The sequence below is a fragment of the Mesoplodon bidens genome, assembly GCF_964165515.1.
Source record: "Mesoplodon bidens genome assembly, contig: HAP1_SCAFFOLD_84, whole genome shotgun sequence".
Lineage (NCBI taxonomy): Eukaryota > Metazoa > Chordata > Mammalia > Artiodactyla > Ziphiidae > Mesoplodon > Mesoplodon bidens.
Window position 1 is genome coordinate 1,865,975 of NW_027672468.1, and position 18,202 is coordinate 1,884,176.

The window sequence follows — 18,202 nt, forward strand, 5'->3', positions numbered from 1 at the left end:
AGGTCTGAGGCACCTTACAGAGGGACCCTGGGACTGTCAGGAATAGCCTTGGTAATAGTTCAGCTCACACTTTTTCTGTCAGGTGGAAATAAAAGTTGTCAAATGAAAAAGCAAACCGTGAGATCATAAAACTTTCAGGAACCCTTTAGGATCCCCAGTCCCATCCAGATACTCCTTTGAGAACATCTGGCTCAAGAGAAAGTTGTAGAGTCCCCACTGGGAGCTGGGCATTCCATATACTTCAGGCACACCTCCGTCAGAGCACTTCTCACGCTGAGTTATAACTCTGATTCCTCCATCAGATGGAGCTGCGGAATGGGTGGGATGGATGGATTGGGGGTGTGGGCAGGCAAAAGCCATGTCACTCGGTCTTTGTGTCCCCCAGTGCCAGGAAGATGTGAGATGCCTGTGCCAGGTAAATACTAAGTGAATTGGAGGACAAACACCCTCTCAAGGGTCTGGCCTGGAAGACTTCCCTCCGGAACTCACCCCACGCCTATTACGCTGAGACCAGCGCCCTCTGCTAACCGGACAGTCCCTGTGCCTGCACCCTGCCTCTAACAGATCCAAGTGCACCACCTTGGAAGGCTTCTTCCAGAACAACCCTCATCCTATTTGCATCCTCTGCCAGCGCCGACAGTCCCTCTGAATGGGGAGGGACATCAGCATCCACCTTGCTCTTACCTCTGCATCCTGCTCTTCAGCGGTGGCGACGAGGCCCACAAAATTGCAGTATGGAGACGCCGCTGGTGTTACCTGCAAAGGAGCAACAGAAGTCAAGGTGCAGATGCCACCGGCTCTCCTACCCAGCTCTCCTGGCAGCAAACCCAAACCAAGTCCTCAGTATAGAAGTGGTGTCACACGGAAGATCACATCTGAGGGAGTCTTTGATTCAATGATACGGTACCGTTTTCCAGGGCTCCCCTCCTGAGCACTGGGGGGCTTTGCCGATCTCCCTGGCAGGCCCTGGACTGAGCTCCTTGGGACTCGAGTACAGAGCAGAGCAGAGCGGCGAGGGCGATCCCATGCTCCTCTCTTATGTCTCCTTCTTCTGAGGGGGTCCTGCTTGTGGTCTGGGCGCAGGGGAGAGCCTCCCCGTTCTCTTCTGTGCCAGGGGCAATGTAGGAGCCGGACATGGAGTAGGCGGTGTCGGTGCTGATCTGGGAGGACACCATGGACATGACCGACTGGGCCAGACTGCTGCTGGCAGGGTCTTTGGAGACAGGAGTTGGAGGAAGGCCACGGAGGTCAGGCCCGGCTGCTGTGAGTGCACTGGGAGCAGAGCTCTCTCGCTGCACCCGGGCAGTGAGGACACCAGCAGCCTGGCCTTGCCCTCACCAAATAGGGTTTAGATGGAAGGTTTTCCAAGGTTTGGTTCCTTTATGTTTTAGAGCTCCAAACTCAACCTCAGGGATGAGGGATTTGCTTTTCCCTGTCATAATGTTAAAGAAAACCTTACGACAGCAGGACTGGGGGTGAGATACCTGCTTCTCCCCCAGCTCAGCCACTAGACCGCCCTCTCATTGCAAGGGAGCGAGTCTCACTTCCTCTCAAGCCGGGGCCTATTCTGTCTTCCACTTAGGTATTAATATGCTGCTCCCCAGTCCATCTGGGAGGAAATATTAGAAGCACTACGGACTCGGCTGACGGGCAAGGACGTGCAGTTGATCCCACCCACCTTCATGTACCTTCTGGGGAGGAAATTGTGCAGGAGATAGGCGTCCCCATGCAGGACGACTGGTCAATAGCTCCTGACGATGACAAGGTCAGGTTCTCACTTTATGGGGTGATGCCACATTCCTGGGTGGGAAAGAAGTAAGCGCCAGTCAAACATGTTAGAGGGGAGGGGTTAGGGCAGGGGCCCCGGGCAAGGAGGAGGAAGGGGGATCTTGGAAGGGCGCAGGAGGCAACATGCAGAGGGAGGCCTGGTCTCTCCTCTCATCACTTCTGTGCACCCCTGGCCTGGAGTAGGCTGTCTCCCGGGGGGAGGTACATGCACATCCTGTCCGAGGTCCAGCAGCTGCTAGAGCCACACAAAGACCACAGCTCAGGTGACACAGGTCACCCAGCAGCTGTGACATGGGGAAACCCCAGGTTTCCCCAGGATTACAAACAGCTCCCTCTCTCTTTTTTTTTTTTTGTGGTGTGCGGAGAAACAGCTCTGTTTCTGAAGGGAGAGAACACAAAACCAGTGGAGGCCCTGGTACCTGCTGGACTTCTCCTCTGGCATGGAGGGTTAGTTCCAGCTTGATGGATCTAATACAAACACTGCCTGTCCCCCAGCCAACACTCGGCACTCCCATCAGTCACATGGGCTCACAACATCAGTGCAACCCAGGGCAGATGCAAAAGCCTACTGATTCTCTTTCTACAGCCTGTGTTCTCTCTTCCAAGTCTTCTTTTCTTAAAACCTTGGTTCATGGGCTTACCTGGTGGAGCAGTCGTTAAGAATCCGCCTACCAATGCAGAGGATACGGGTTCGAGCCCTGGTCTGGGAAGATCCCACATGCCACGGAGCAACTAGGCCCATGAGCCACAACTACTGAGCCCATGTGCCACAACTACTGAGCCCGTGTGCCAAAACTTCTGAAGCCCGCGTGCCCAGAGCCCGTGCCGTGCAACAAGAGAAGCCACTGCAATGAGAAGCCCACGCTCCATGATGAAGAGTAGCCCCCAATCGCCACAACTAGAGAAAGCCCGCGCGCAGCAACAGAGACCCAGCGCAGCCAAAATAATAAATAAATAAAATAAATAAATTGAAAAAAATAAAAACCTTGGTTCAGGCAACCCTCCTGCCTGGCTAGGTCTGTCTCCCGCTGAATCCAGTCTGCACACCTCCGCCAGGTGGGCCCTCATGAAGCCACGTTCCCACTGTACCGCTGGCCTGCTCAGGGCCCCCACTCTGCTCCGTGCTTCACGTGTACTGTCCCTGCCACCAGGAATGTTTCTCTCACCTGTCTCTTCGTGTCTAAGAAATTTTGATATTCAGCTCAAACACTGCTCCGCCATCACTGCTTCTGGTTCCCTTCACTTGACGTGATCCTCCACAGCACGTCAGTGTCTCTGTTTTGGGAGCCCTTCCTTTCTCTGGTTAAAATTCATTCACTCATTCAACAAACACTTACTAACACCTACGTGCCAGATGTGGTGTTGTTATTCATGTATATGTCCTGTCTCCTACTGGACCATGAGCTCCTCAGGACAGGAACCGCTTTTCACCTTCCTATGCTCCACTGCACCCTGCCCACCGCCTTACCAGGGGTGGGCTCGACAGCCCGCTGACCTCTGTTACATAAAGCCTGTGAGGGTGCACAGGGTAGATGATCCCATCTTCGACTCAGCCGCCCAGCTTTTCCACCAGCTGAGCCTGCATCCAGAACTTGCCCTCCTCAGACATCTGCCCAGTTCATCTCACCTCCTCTGTCCATGGACCACTTTTTTTTTTTGCCTGCAACTGCGTGGCATGTGGGATCTTAGTTCCCCAACCAGGGATCAAACCCACAGCCCTTGCAGTGGAAGCACGGAGTCCTAACCACTGGACAGCCAGGGGAGTCCCCTTGTCCACGGACCACTTTTTAAAGCGAGCCTCCCCACCCTTACGTGACACACGGATCCCCGGTAACACCTGACACAATTGTTTTGTACTGACCGTCTTTTGTGTACACCCCCACCCCAACCATGAAGACTGTAAGCGCCAGGAGGGCAGGACTTTTGTGTCTCCCCACTGCTGCTGTCCTCAGCATAAAGGATCATGCCTGGTCAGTAACGCAGGCCCCATACACTGAGAAAAGACTGAGTCTGGTGACACCCTTGCTGCTGTCTCAGAGAGTGCTCAAAAGGCATTTGATGAATGAATGAGACCAGACGGGCCGGGAGAGGCCAGCAGGCAGGAAGGAGAGCACCTGGAGTCCAAAACCAAACAAGGAAGGACAATGCACATTACCTCTCTGAGATGTTGGGCTGTTGGTCTCTGAGACAGGGGCATCTCAGATTTGCTGCATGAACGCTCATCTTCCTCTTCGTGCAGCACAGAAGAATTCTGGGAGATGGACCTGCATAAGCCCGGAGGGAGAAGCAGCTGCAGCCAATGCCCCTTAAAGAACAGAACTCGCCTGCACTCCCATTAACCAGACGTCACAGGGAGAAGAGGGCCCTGAGGGGAACCGGAGGGAACCTAAATCTTAGGAAGGAGTGGGGACGTGAGAAAGGGCACCAGAGGGTCTGAGACCTCTTCTGGGCATCGGAAAATCAGAGTTTTACCTTTAGCTCTTTCAAACAATTGTGTCTGAACTGGGGGAAATCCACTGACATTTTGAGGGTTTCAATATTTTCATCTGTAAAATTACCCTCCTTTCCTCTGCCGTGGAAACTTATTATGAGTTGCTCCTAGTTGGATGTAAACGCCTAAGAAACACAGATCACAAGGTTCCTTCGGTCCTCAGACTAAGTGATGCTCCCAGGGGCCTGAATGACCCTAATGATGTCATCATCCCTATACCCCATACTCTCCTTCCACAACAGAATACATGAGAAGTTCGTCCGTCTGGATCCTCCTAAGTACCCATGTACCATCTTATTTTCCCCTCCCAAGGGATGGGTGCTAGCCCAGGTCTTCAGTGCAATGAGCAGCTCTGGGAACAGCCCAGAGGGTCTACACTGCCCTAGGAATTGGGACTCGAGCCAGCACCGAGGAGGTGAAAGATGGATTGAGAGCATCTCATCAAGGACCCCAGGGCCAACGCTATTGCATGCTGACTACTCACTTGGAGAGACTATTTCTGAGCTTGAGTCCTGGGCTGCTGCAGTCGGACAGGCGGTCGAGGGGGGAGAGCATCCGGACAGGAGGCAGGTGGCCGTCACTGCCAAAGGAAGACAGCATTCCCGACAGGTGTCTCTCTCCAAGCACGTGGAGTGGGGGGACTGCCGGGGATGGGGTAAGGGGTCCATTGACGGCCTCCAGAAGAGACACCACTTCATAGCCCAGTGGAATGTTCTCCGAGGACTAGGGGAATCAGAGACAGGTTGGGAAATTAATTAAATACTCTTCGTTTTATGGTACGAGCGTGTTTCTTCCTCTGCATTGGAAAAACACTTTCTTTTACATCTAGTCTGGGGCTCTGGCAAATGAAAGCTGTATTAGAAGCAGAAAAAGATAAAATATCAGAGAACCACATGTTCCTTGACTCTGCCTACTGATGAACTTCTTCTTAATACTGTTGATTTTTTCCTATTATAGTAGAAATATATGTTCATTACAGGAAATTTGGAAAATACATAAAAGTGGAAAGAAGGAAAAAAGTCATCAACCATCAAATCACCCAAAGTGATAACTGTTGTTAGCATTCTAGTGTTATTTTCTTCCAATGTTTTTTCCTCTGTACTGTTTACACAGTTGTGATCAATGTGTTAATGATAATTTTATACCCCGCTTACCTCACAGAACATAAATATTTTCCTTCACATGCATCCCTTTTCATAGATACCATACATTTCCTTACTCTTCCATTGGTGCTGGCTATTTAGTTGTGTCCATTTCCTACTGTAAACAACACTTTGATGAACATCTGTTCATCTATTGGGCATAAATCTCTTTTTTTCAGATCATTTTCTGGGTATTAAGTTCTAAGACCTTAGATTACCAAGTACAAATGTTTTTAAGGCTCTTAATATATACAGCTGTTTTGTTTTGTTTATTTTCAGTGATCTTTCTAGTTACACCCTTACAAGCAGTACAGACTACCTGTTTTAATTGCTTCTCGGCCAGCATGGGGTATCTTAAAAAATGAAGTTTTTAAATGTGAAAGGTGAAAAATGGTCTCTCATCTTAATTTGCATGTTGTTGATTTTTAACATGGTTGAATTTTTAAAAAATGACAGTTGACCAGCTATGTTTCCTCTTCTGAGAAATTTTTTATGTCCTTTGCACCATTTACCTACTATTTCATTCAAGTCGGTTATGGTAACGATACTAGCCTTTCCTCTGATGCAAATGTTGTGAGTACATTTTTTTTTCTTTAGATGATTTGCTGTTTGGTATTAACTTTGGTCATCTTTTACACATCTAAAGTTTAAAATTTTTTATGCGATAAAATCTACATGTTCGGGGTGCTTTCCTGGTGGTGCAGTGGTTGAAAGTCCACCTGCTGATGCAGGGGACACGGGTTCGTGCCCTGGTCCGGGAGGATCCCACATGCCGCCGAGTGGCTGGGCCCATGAGCCATGGCCACTGAGACTGTGCGTCCGGAGCCTGTGCTCCGCAACAGCAGAGGCCACAACAGTGAGAGGCCCGCGTACTGCAAAAAACAAACAAACAAAAAAAAACATTAAAAAAAATCTACATGTACACATATTCGAGACTTCCCTGGCGGTCAACTGATTAAGACTCCGCACTTCCACTGCAGCGGGTGAGGGTTTGATTTCTGGTCGGGGAACTAAGATTCCACATGCCGTGTGGCATGGCCAAAAATAAAAATCTACAGGTTATTTTTTGGGTAGCATTCCATTGTTTTCAAGCTTAGAGAGCCCTCTCCCATCCATAGTCAGCTAAAGAATCATCTCTAATTTATTCTAGGTTTTTAATGTTTGGCTTGCTCTGTTTTTAGTGCAGTTAACTAGTTACCCCGCCTGGAATTTGTTATCTGGTAAGGAGTGAAGTGCTAAACTGATTGTTCCTCCCTAAAGCACTACCTCATCGTTCCAATACCATTTACTGAATAATAATTAATCTCTTCCACTAGCATGTTAACCTAAAGACAAGACCTTCTGGTCTACAACTACAAAGCGTGGAGTCTTGACACCATCACTTACACCACGAGACAGAGGTGAATTATATCATCTACGTGGCTCCCAGTCCCTGAAGCCACAAAATAAGACAAAGAAAAACAGTTACCTTCTCGGAGGATTCAGATAAAAAATGGTAAATTGTATCTAAATCCCAAACAATCATCCCCTTGTTTCTGCTTGGGGGCATTCCAGAGTCAGACCCCATCCCCACCCCCATCTGCCTGGACACTGGAGTGAAACAGCAAGCTGACAGCTGTAGGGATGGTAAATGTTAACTGGACGCTGAGTCCCCAAGGTGGAAAGTGGAGGTTTTAATGATCAGAACCTCATTTTCCACTGTACTATTGGCTGGTGTTTAACACAACATGATCTCGGCCAGCTTACTCAGTACTTCAGAATGCCAAGTTTTAATTACTTGCCACAAAGTCACGTGAAGAAGGACAAAAGGTGAAAAAAGCCCAACTTACTGAATGCTCTTCTGAGTCGGATGTCTGGGATGAGAGGATGGAGTTAAAGCTGGTTGGGGACAGAAGGCCCAGTTTCTTCCTCATGGCTCTGATCTGAAGCCGTGCCCGGAAAGCTGTGAAGAAGAAAACAGGCCATCAGGACACGGTGATGCAGGAGTCAAGATGTACAAGAGCCCACACAGAAGCCACGACCCCTTCTCCCCCGAGGGCTGACCTCGGGGACCCAGCAGGGCCTCCGGGGCTTATGCAGTCGGCAGATGGGGCAGTTGTTGGCCTGGTAGCGCAGGGTGTCGGCGCAGGTGTTACACAGGCAGAGGTGACGACATGGCAGAATCAAGGTGTCCCGCACGTCTGAGAGACACACCACACACTCAGCACTGTTATCACTCACTTCATCCTCAGCCACCTGGCCGGGGGACAGAAATTTAGCCAGTGTCACAAAGACCCTCACATCACATACTTTCTTTAGAAGGCGGCCTGGCTGCAGAGCTGAGACAATGCACTTGGTAAACTACATTGAACTTGGAAGTTTACCAAGTGCATTGGCACACTGAGTTTCACTTCTTCTGGCAACTGTTTGTCTCAAGCTCATTCTCTGAGGTTGAGATCCGGTCCTGTCTGAAAGTCAGAGCTGAAGGGGCCCAGGAGGCCACCCAGGGAAGTGGGGAGCAATGAACTGAGTGAGCAGAGACCTGCCAAAGAACCGATCCAAACCAGCCTATGTTCTCATTTCCAAAGTTATATAAGTATAATCATCTGAAACGAGGAAGAAGACATACCCTTCTAGGACCAAATGGATTCCAGAGTCTGGCATGCTAAGTTCCTAGATCCTGGCTGGATCAGAGAAGTTCTCACTCTGCCTCCTGGGAAGAGTGCATTCAGAACTGTGGGTGGAACTTGCCTTAGACTCTTGCGTGTTGTACTTGTTTTCAATTCCATAGATCTCCTGAAGGAGGTAGCTGACCCCATCCACCTGAAGAGCAAATGGAAAAGTTCAAGGGCAGGCTGGTTCTCCCGAGAGATGAGTGGGAACTCACCACCACCCCCCAACCTCCTTCGGTAACCAAGGACTACTGATTCACAATGAAAAAAACCAAAGGCCTAGGAGAGTAAAGGAGGCTCTTATTTACATATGTGTTCTCTTTGGGAGGGGAATGAAAATCAAATGCTTAATTCACCCGCCCTTATCCCCAACAGGGAACGTGCACAAATACAACAGTAACACTCGTACTGCAGGTCGCTATAACAACAGTCAAGGAAGGCAGAAACTAGGAAAAGGATGGAAGACCATGTGTCAGAAGCATTGGCTATGTAATAAAAGCTAAGTTTAGACATTATAAATGGGAAGCAATGGGAATGGGAAAGAAAGAGAAGAAATGGGCAAGGAAAAGAGGGGAAGGGAAAATGCAGAAGCAAAGAGAGAGCAAGAACTTGAAGGAGGGGACGATTGCGCCCCCTACCTGGCCACGGAGCCACCCCGTCTCCAACACGCGGCAAAATGTGACCTCTCTTAGCCCTGCTCCTTAAAACCTCAACTTGGGAACTGGCTGGCGGTCCAGTGGTTAGGACTCAGCGTTCTCACCACCAGGGGGCCTGGGTTCAATACCTGCTCAGGGAACTAAGATCCCGCAAGCCCTAAGGCAGAGACAAACACGCCCCCACCAAAAAAAACAGAAAACATTAGAACCTCAACTTCAATGCCCAGTTTGACTCCCACTAGCTTGGGCCATGTTGGTGCCAAAGCTGGCCCCTCCCTTGTTTCTTTATGCCTGCCCACTCTTCTTCCCTGCCCCTCACCCTGTCCCAGTGATCCCTGTCCCTAAGGCTCACCCTGTCACCGATTTCGCATCCCACTCTCCAGTCTGACAATGGCTGTTGCTGATGCCAATCTAGCAACAGAAGGAGAGATAAACCGTTTCCCTTGAGCTACCCTAGCCTTTCCATCCCATCCAGGAGTCCTGGGGAACCAGGCCTTCCCAAGAGACAACTCACTGAGGCCAGGCCTTTCCAGGCTGTACCCTGGGCTCAGGATCTGTTATCTCCTCTGCCTCTCTTAAAACTTGCTTTAACACAGTGATTATGTTGGAAAGGACATTATCAACCAATTTATACTAAAGTATTACTGACTACAATTGACCTCATTAAGGGTGGACAGCACTTGATACCTGAAAGAATGAATGATGTAGAATTTAAGATATCTGTCACCCATCTGCAGGGGGTGTCTTTCTTTGCATCTCAACCCGAGGCCTACCCTGCACCCCACCCGACTGCTCTACACCCTCCATGTGATGACACACCTTCCCTTGGCAATGCCACTGACACCTCTCCCCTCCTTGTCTTCCATGACCCTGCTCCTGCCTCTGCATGAGTGGAAGGAAAGTGTTGGCACACAGTGGGGCTTAGGACTTCCAGCACACATATGCATAACTTGCCTGATCATTCTGGAAGGGAGCAGATAGCCAGCAAACTTGGAATGTGAGAAAAGGAATGTTGGGATAAAGTAAGCCAAGAGCTCCAATTGGCCTTGAACTGGACCCCAATACTTTGATCCTTTAGCTGGAAATGTTTCTCACCCTGGCATTTTAAATAACAACATTCTCCCTAAACCTAAAGTCAGGAGATAAATCTTGCCCTTTCATTTTCTAAAGTCCTCTGCTCAGATAATGGCTGCCTCACCATAAACAATTCTGGAACAACAGAGATACCAAAAATCAGTATTCCTTTCAGGCCACCCAAGTAGTTTCCAACACAGAAAAGCATTCCCTGTTTGCTTTTCTTCTTTGATTTAAAAAAAGGGGGGGTGGTGGTGGAAGGGAAAGAAGAGTGCTTTAGCAAAGGAGTGGAGAGAGAGAAGTGGGTACACCACCAGTCCCTGGCCCTCCAATACTTACTACCTGTTTCTGCTTGAGGGGCTTGACACAGAAAGTCCCATCTGTGTGCTGGAGCGAAAATACACAGTTATGAAGGAGGGCAATGAGGATCAGCTGTTCTTTTGTTACTTCTCTCAATTACACACCTCCTGGAGGCCCCCCAAGCCCCCCACACCCTGCCAGTGTGGAATGACAGACTCCTAATACAGGAAGGGTCTTCAAGCACATAATCTAGCCCTTCTGCTTTAAGAAGAGGAAATGATGGACTTCCCTGGTGGTCCAGTGGTTAAGAATCAGTCAGGGAACTAATATCCCACATGCTGTGGGGCAACTAAGCCCGAGCACTGCAACTACTGAGCCCATGCACTACAACTAGAGAGAAGCCCTGGCAGCACAAAGAAGATCCTGAGTGCCATAAATAAGACCTGACGCAGCCAATAAATAAATAAATAAATAAATATTTTTTAAAAAGAGGAAGAGGAAACGGGGCCTAAGGAGTTGAAGGTCATGCAGCAAGTTGGTGGTGTAGCCCCCGGTGTGGTGCTTCCCCCGCTCCCTGCACAGCCTCCGAGCCGGACCCACTCTGCCGAGCTCAGGCAGCCAGCGAACAGGGCTCCACGTGTCCTCACAGGAAAGACAGAGCAACATGTACCAAAGTGAGGCCCTATAACTTTACCCACTGACCTTTTCAAAAGTGCCCAGGAGGACGTGGCAATGGCCAAAATACTCTGAAACAAATAAAGGCACAAGGATGAAGAAGAAGAAAGCCAACAACACACCTCAATTCCACTCACCTTCCCGGGTCCCACAGTCTGGCAAAACGAACCCTCTGGCTGTCACGGGAAGGGGCATGTTACGTCACCCAATAGGACTCTCTCCCGAGGAGCGTGGGATCAAGAGTGCGTGGGGATGTGGGAACTGCCTGATACCCACAGGGGAGGCGTGTTGTTCTGAGGCCGCAGGCGCTGCCAGGCCTGCACGCTACATACGGGCACGTGTGCAGCCAAAGAAGACAGGAAGCACCCGTACCATCTCCTTCATCCACCACAGCATGGACCACTAACGGGTAAACCTCTCTGTCCAGGTCAAAGCCAAGCTGAAAGAAAAGGGGGAAAAAAAGGGACTTAACACATTTAAAGGGCACAGTAATCTGTCAGAAAGGGAGGTCTCATCAGGAAGCCTGAACCTCATCTCTGCTCTTCATCCATCAACCTGGTTAACTACCTAAGTCCGTGGAATTGAAGGCCACCAGCCTCTTTGTAAAAAATCTCATAGATGTAAAGGCTTCTAACCTGCAGGTCTTGCCTTTGGGCATGGCTTTCTCAAAATATCCTGGGTTAATGGGCTACTTTGGGACAGAAAAATTAGATGTACCCTTCCCAGGGCATGAAGACGTTACAAGGCTGAAGGGGAGCATGGCCTTCGAGTACCCGGGCCTATCCTTTGCTGCTGGCCAGGGTCCTGAGTAGCTCCCACGCCCTGGGGGTCTGTGGGCAGACCCTGCCCTGCACTTCCTCCCAGCGGCTGGTCCCCTCCGCCAGCCGGCAGCTCACCTCCTCTTCAGCCCACTCGGAGGGGTCCACGGTGTGGGAGGGCAGGCAGAACTGCTGGCACACCCCACGCTTGTAGTGCACCGTCTCTGACTGCAGGCTGTTGTCCTTGGGGATGTAGCTGTTGGCCAAAGTGGGAAGCAAAGCAAAGGTTACTATCTGACAGTTTCCTCTGTCTCATGCCTGTTCTCAACAGGTTCTCAGTATAGACTGGAAGAGAAAAGAGAAGAAAAGATCTTTATAATCTCTTTCCTTTGCCCTTGCTTGGTAATGCTATTAAAGTTATCTCTTCAGGGCTTCCCTGGTGGCTCAGTGGTTGAGAGTCCGCCCGCTGATGCAGTGGACACGGGTTCTTGCCCTGGTCCGGGAGGATCCCACATGCCACGGAGCGGCTGGGCCCGTGAGCCATGGCTGCAGAGCCCACGCGTCCGGAGCCTGTGCTCCGCAATGGGAGAGGCCACAACAGTGAGAGGCCTGCGTAATGCTAAAAAAATAAAAAATCTATTAGGCTACCTTTCTGTGGATATGTGGGCTGAATAGATAACTTTTATTTTTTTCTTTTTTTTTTGTGGTAGGCGGGCCTCACACTGAATGTTTTCCTCCACAGGTGAGCACGTCAGGCACAGACCCTAACCTGTCTAGGAAGGATGTGGCTCCCCTGGTCCTTTGTTCTTACCTGGCAATCCCATTCTGGAACTCTTCAGTGGCCTGATAATAGATGGTGATGGCCATTCGAGCATCCGTGTCAAAGGTGAACTCCACGCTGTAGTGGACTTTCGCTCAGCCGGCCTCTTCCCCCGGGGTCTTCACTTCCTCGGCACATCTAGAACACCATAAAGACTCAGCATTTGGGGGTAGCAAATTAATATTTTAAAAGTAATATTTTTTTGTGGGATCTTAGTTCCCTGACCAGGGATGCAACCATGTCCCCTGCAGTGGAAGTGCAGTGTCCTAACCACTGGACTGCCAGGGAATTCCGTCTTCTTTTCTTTTTTAAAAATATTTATTTATTTGGTTGCACCAGGTCTTGGTTGCGGCTCGAGGGCTCCTTTGTGGTGGCAAGCGTGTGGGATCTAGTTCCCTGACCAGGGATTGAACCCACACCCGCTGCATTGGGAGCGAGGAGTCTTAACCACTGCGCCATCAGGGAAGTCCCTTGTTTTCTTCTTTTAATTGAACATATTGTGGGCTTCCCTCTGTGATCATGCACTTTCCATCCTCATTTTGAACGATGGCAGAACACTTTCTTACCACTATCAGGGGGCATTTAGGCGATTTCTGATATTTCACGGTGCCACAGTTAACATCCTTGTGCATTTGCCAGGCTTTAAAAAAAGTTTTTAATTTTAATCAAAGTTACTAATCACATAGTTTAAATAGTTTCCACAAGTCTTGTGACAAAAAAACAGCAGGTCTCTTTCTTTCCCTTTTCCTCTTCTTTAGAGGAAACCGCCTTTACCTCTGTAGCTGACCATTTTGGCATTTATCTGCATGTTAATTTTTCAGTTTTAGGCATTATCTATTGACTTCCTACTATGGAAATGAGACTTTCTCTTTCCTCACTCTGCTCCATATAGGGACACCCCTTCCACCATGTGATACACCATGATTTTGTTAGCTCAGTAATCTTCGTCTATGCACCTGTGAGTCCATCAACATTATTCACAGCTCAGCCACAGAGTAATCTCTAATTATTTTTCCTTTCCTGCATAAGTTTTTCTTAGAGCTTGTGCTCATTTTGTTTTTTTTTTCAGTTGCTTAGTCTTTTATTCACTAGTCACTAATTCAAATTCAAACTCTTTGGCTGTCTACATCTCGACGTTCAGACGTAACAGGTATTCTGTGCACCTTGCCTTTTTGAGCAGGACACTTATGCAGCCTTCTGACCTGCTCCATCCGGTCCCTGATCCCTCTGTACCTGCACATGGTTGCCACCCTGGAATCTCCCTGCCCCACCTCCCTGTGTGTCCCTTTTGCCTCTCTCCCAGAGAATTGCATGCTTCCTGCACCTCCTGGCTTCCTCCTTCTTGAGTTATGCTTTCATTTTGCTGGAGCACAACTTCCAGTAGCTTCCTGAAAAGGGGTGTGTTGGAGGGATAAACTTTTTGAGAGATTTTATTATACAATCACACTTCATTGAAAGTCTGGCTGAGGGAATTCCCTGGTGGTCCAGTGGTTACGGCTCCGTGCTTTCAATGCTGAGGATGCGGGTTCAATCCTTGGTTGGGGAACTAAGATCCTGCAAGCCATGAGGCCAAAACAAATGTCTAGCTGAGTAAAGAATTCTGGATTAAAAATATATATATATATATATTTTTGCGGTACACGGGCCTCTCACCGTTGTGGCCTCTCCCGCTGTGGAGCACAGGCTCTGGATGCGCAGGCTCAGTGGCCATGGCTCACGGGCCCAGATGCTCCGCAGCATGTGGGATCTTCCTGGACCATTGCACGAACCCACATCCCCTGCATCAGCAGGCAGTCTCTCAACCACTGCGCCACCAGGGAAGCCCTATAAATACTTTTTAAAAGTCATTTCAGAGCATTGCTGCATTATCTTTTAGCTCCCAGGGTCACTTTCATCATCGATTGGGCTGGGCACTCGGTGGACCTTTGTAGAAACTCTTAAATTATGTACGTCATTGGTGATTCCTTCCTTCTATATTCTCCATTCTCTCTTTCTAGAACCATTAGTTGGCTGTTGGACCTTCTAAACAGACCTTATATTCTTCGTATCGTTCCTCTTCTGTTTTCCATATCTTTGCCTTTATGCTCCACTTCCTGGAACATTTCAACTTTTCTTCCGATATTCTATTGATTTTTTCATTTCTATGTTTTTAAGCTCTGAGAGCCTTGTTTGCTAAAAGATTTGTGTCACTGTGTCCGTGAAATAAGAAGGCAGTATCTTCTCTATGTCTCTGAGGCTACAAATCAAGGTTTCCTCTTCCTGCATAGTTTTTATTTCCACTTTTTCCCGTTGGCTTGTTTTACAATTGTCTTTCATATGATAGGCGTTCCTTATACACCTGAGAACCTTTGGTTGTCTGCTCATACTAAGACATTTAAACCCCCTAGTTGTGGTCCATGGGGACTTCCCTGGCAGTCCAGCAGTTAAGACTCCACGCTTCCACTACAGGGTGCATGGATTCGATCCCTGGTCAAGGAACTAAGATCCCCCATGGCACGCGGCCAAAAAAAATAAAATCCTGATTGGAACTGAGTGCATGGTGGGGCTTGGGGATGCTAGGCTTCCCTGCGGACTCACCTGGGTCTGGCGAGGGACCTCCAAAACCAGTCTCTTTGGTCTTCCCACCTGGGGGAGTCTGATTGTCCAAAGAACAGTTTTCCTCTCTTCTAACAATGGCCTGGCTGCTGGCATTCTGAGTTTAGAGTTGGGGTTGGGGGGCAGGCTGGAGGGCTCAGCATCCAACGTTTCTGAATTCACCTAACCCCCTGCTTTCAGTACTGAGTCCAGCCCTTAGCTGTGCCTCGGTCCCCCAAGTCCAGAGATTCTTTGTTTGAACTTTTCCAGTGAGCATCGTCTGCTAGCCTTTTGCCAGGGTGTGGGAGGGCAGTTCTGGCTGTGTAGTCTAAAGGAGGGGGGATCTGAATACCTCTCAAGCAGACTTTCCACTAACCCCCCTCCTTTTAGCCTCCCCACTCCCAAGATGTCCAGAGGTACCTGGAACTGCCAATTCCTAAGCCTTCTGGGGGAAACCACAGTACAAACTAGTGATTCTCAGCTTTTCCTTCTGTTTGCTCAAGATCCTGATTTCTCAGGTTTAGTAAGTTATTTAACATTCACTACCTTTTTCCAGCCTCTAAAATTTTTTAATTAATTAATTTATTTATTTTTGGCTCCACTGGGTCTTCGTTGCTGCGTGTGTCCTCTCTAGTTGCGGTGAGCGGGGGCTACTCTTCGTCACAGTGTGTGGCCTTCTCATTGCAGTGGCTTCCCTTGTTGCAGAGCATGGGCTCTAGGTGCGTGGACTTCAGTAGCTGTGGCTCGAAGGCTCTAGAGTGCAGGCTCAGTAGTTGTAGGGCACGGGCTTAGCTGGTCCGTGGCATGTGGGATCCTCCTGGACCAGGGCTCGAATCCGTGTCTCCTGCATTGGCATGCAGATTCTTAACCACTGCGCCACCAGGGAACCCCCAGCCTCTAAAATTTTGTTGCCGTTGCTCCTTTCCCACTCTCCCAATTTTTGAGGATTTGTGCTGTTTAAAAATACTCATTATTGTTTAGTGGGGTTTGGAGAGAAAGCAAAGGTACATGTTCAATCCTGCATCTTTACCTGGAAATCTGAGAATCAGAATTTACTTTAGTCCCACCTCAGAAAAAGCAAAATCAAATCTCACCCTTCATCTTAACATTTATTGGTTTTTTTTTGTTTGTTTATTTTTTTTTGTGGTACGCGGGCCTCTCACTGTTGCAGCCTCTACCGTTGCAGACCACAGGCTCTGGACGCGAAGGCTCAGAGGCCATGGCTCACGGGCCCAGCCACTCCGCGGCATGTGCAATCTTCCCAGACCGGGGCACGGACCCATGTCCCCTGCACTGGCAGGCAGACTCTCAACCACTGCGCCACCAGGGAAGCCCTTAACATTTATTGATCACCAGGTGCTTTCCCTTTCATTATCCCCTTTAATTTTGACAACAGCCATGAAAGGTAAGGTTGGTTCACTATTTTACAGGTGAGAACCAGAAGCTCAGAGCAGTTGCCTCATTTTATTCTAGAGCTGCAGCCAGGCTGCCACGTCCGAGGCCAGGACCTCAAGGGGGCTCAGACCCTTGAATCCATCTCCATCAAATACGCGAGCAGACCATATGTGATGAGAGAAACAAGTGGCCGGAGCAGCTGACAGCTGGCAGGCTCCCGAGGCCTCAGTAGCCTCCATTTATCCTGCTGCATCAGGAACTCCCCGGTGGAGGGGTGATGCCCGGCTGCAGACTCTTCTGCAGCTAAAGAGTTTCCCCTTGGCTGTGCCATCCCCAGGGTTGACCCCGGGGGTGCGAGTGGCTGGGGAGGCAGTTGAAAACCTCAGGGACAAATAAAATATTAAAAAACTGAGACAAAACAGATTAGTGGCTGCTTAGGCCGGGAAGAGTGGTTTCGGGGGGAAATGGGGGATGATTAATAATGAGTATCGGGTAATAATAAGTATCGGGTTTCTTTTTGAGGTGATGAAAATGTTGTAAAATTAGATAGTAGTGATGGTTGCACAACTCTGTGAATAACTAAAAATCACTGAATCGGGGGACCTCCCTGGTGGCGCAGCATATAAGAGTCCGTGATCCCAATGCAGGGGACCCAGGTTTGATCCCCGCTCAGGGAAGTAGATTCCACATGCATGCCGCAACTAAGACTTCACATGCCGCAATTAAGAGTTTGCATGCCGCAACTAAGGAGCCTGCCTGCTGCAACTAACACCCGGTGCAACCAAATAAAAAATAAATACTTAAAAAAATCACTGAATTGTACACTTTAAATGAATGAACTGTATGGTATATGAACTATATCTCAATGAAGTGGTTATATTTTATTCCTAAAAATTTATTTTTTAAGATTTTTTTGATGTGGACCATTTTTAAAGTCTTTATTGAATTTGTTACCATATTGCTTCTGTTTTATGTTTTGGTTTTTTGGTCTCGAGGCATGTGGGGTCTTAGCTTCCCAAGCAGAGATCGAACCCACACCCCCTGCATTGGAAGGCGAAGTCTTAACCACTGGACTGCCAGGGAAGTCCCCGAAGTGGTTATATTTTAAAAAGATGATCAGAGAGAAATAAACTCCCTGATCTATACAAACATAAAATGGTCTCTGAGTCATCTTCCTTTGTCAATTGAGAAAAATGTGGGACCTCTGGTTTGCCCTAACCAAATCTGTCTCCCCAGGGAACCAGTGAGTCTTAGTAGACAGACTTGCTATCTGGAGAGCAGCATCTGTTTAAAAATCACATTATCTCTAGGACTTCCCTGGTGGTCCAGGGTTAGAACTCTGTGCTTCTACTGCAGGGGGCCTGGGTTCAATCCCCAGTCAGGGAACTAAGATCTCACAAGCCTCGCCATGCAGTCAAAAAAAAAAAAAATCATGCTATCTCAGGGACAGCACAAAGAAGGCAAATGTTGATGATAATTAGTACTGACAGTGGTGATAAAACAACAAACCCAGTGCACCAGAGGAAGGGAACATGAGATTAAGAATAAATTAAAAAGGAAATATAGGCAATAAAATAAGGATTTCCTGCACCAAGTTCAAACATCCCATCTTCACACAGGTTTGTCGAGGTATCTGCAGAATTCATTTTCTCCTCCAACTGTTCTTTTTCTGGAAGGTTCACCATACCGGGGTAATCATGACAGCTTCCAGGAGAGTGAAAGTTCTTCCCAAACACTGACTATCAGAGAATGTTCTGAACAATCTAGGTACGGAGACCCCTCATGCAAGCAGCCCACGGCCCAGAGGCCTAGAGGCTGGGCTCCGGGTCTGGCAGAAACTGTTCTGTGGGTCCCCTGGGGAGTTGGCTGCCCCTTCAT

General features: G+C 48.7%; 1 pseudogene across 1 annotated transcript in view; it reads right to left on the minus strand.

The window, feature by feature from the left end:
* LOC308610178 (E3 ubiquitin ligase RNF157-like) overlaps positions 1-18,202 on the minus strand; it is a 233,694-nt pseudogene that overhangs the window by 183,009 nt on the left and 32,483 nt on the right. The window contains exons 4-13 of the transcript in view: positions 12,347-12,493; positions 11,674-11,791; positions 11,150-11,216; positions 10,805-10,848; positions 10,142-10,189; positions 8,152-8,223; positions 7,497-7,656; positions 7,251-7,363; positions 4,764-5,002; positions 3,944-4,052 (exon numbers count right to left, since the gene is read on the minus strand). The product of the transcript in view is annotated as an E3 ubiquitin ligase RNF157-like (transcript). The remainder of the gene's footprint in view (positions 1-3,943; positions 4,053-4,763; positions 5,003-7,250; positions 7,364-7,496; positions 7,657-8,151; positions 8,224-10,141; positions 10,190-10,804; positions 10,849-11,149; positions 11,217-11,673; positions 11,792-12,346; positions 12,494-18,202) is intronic.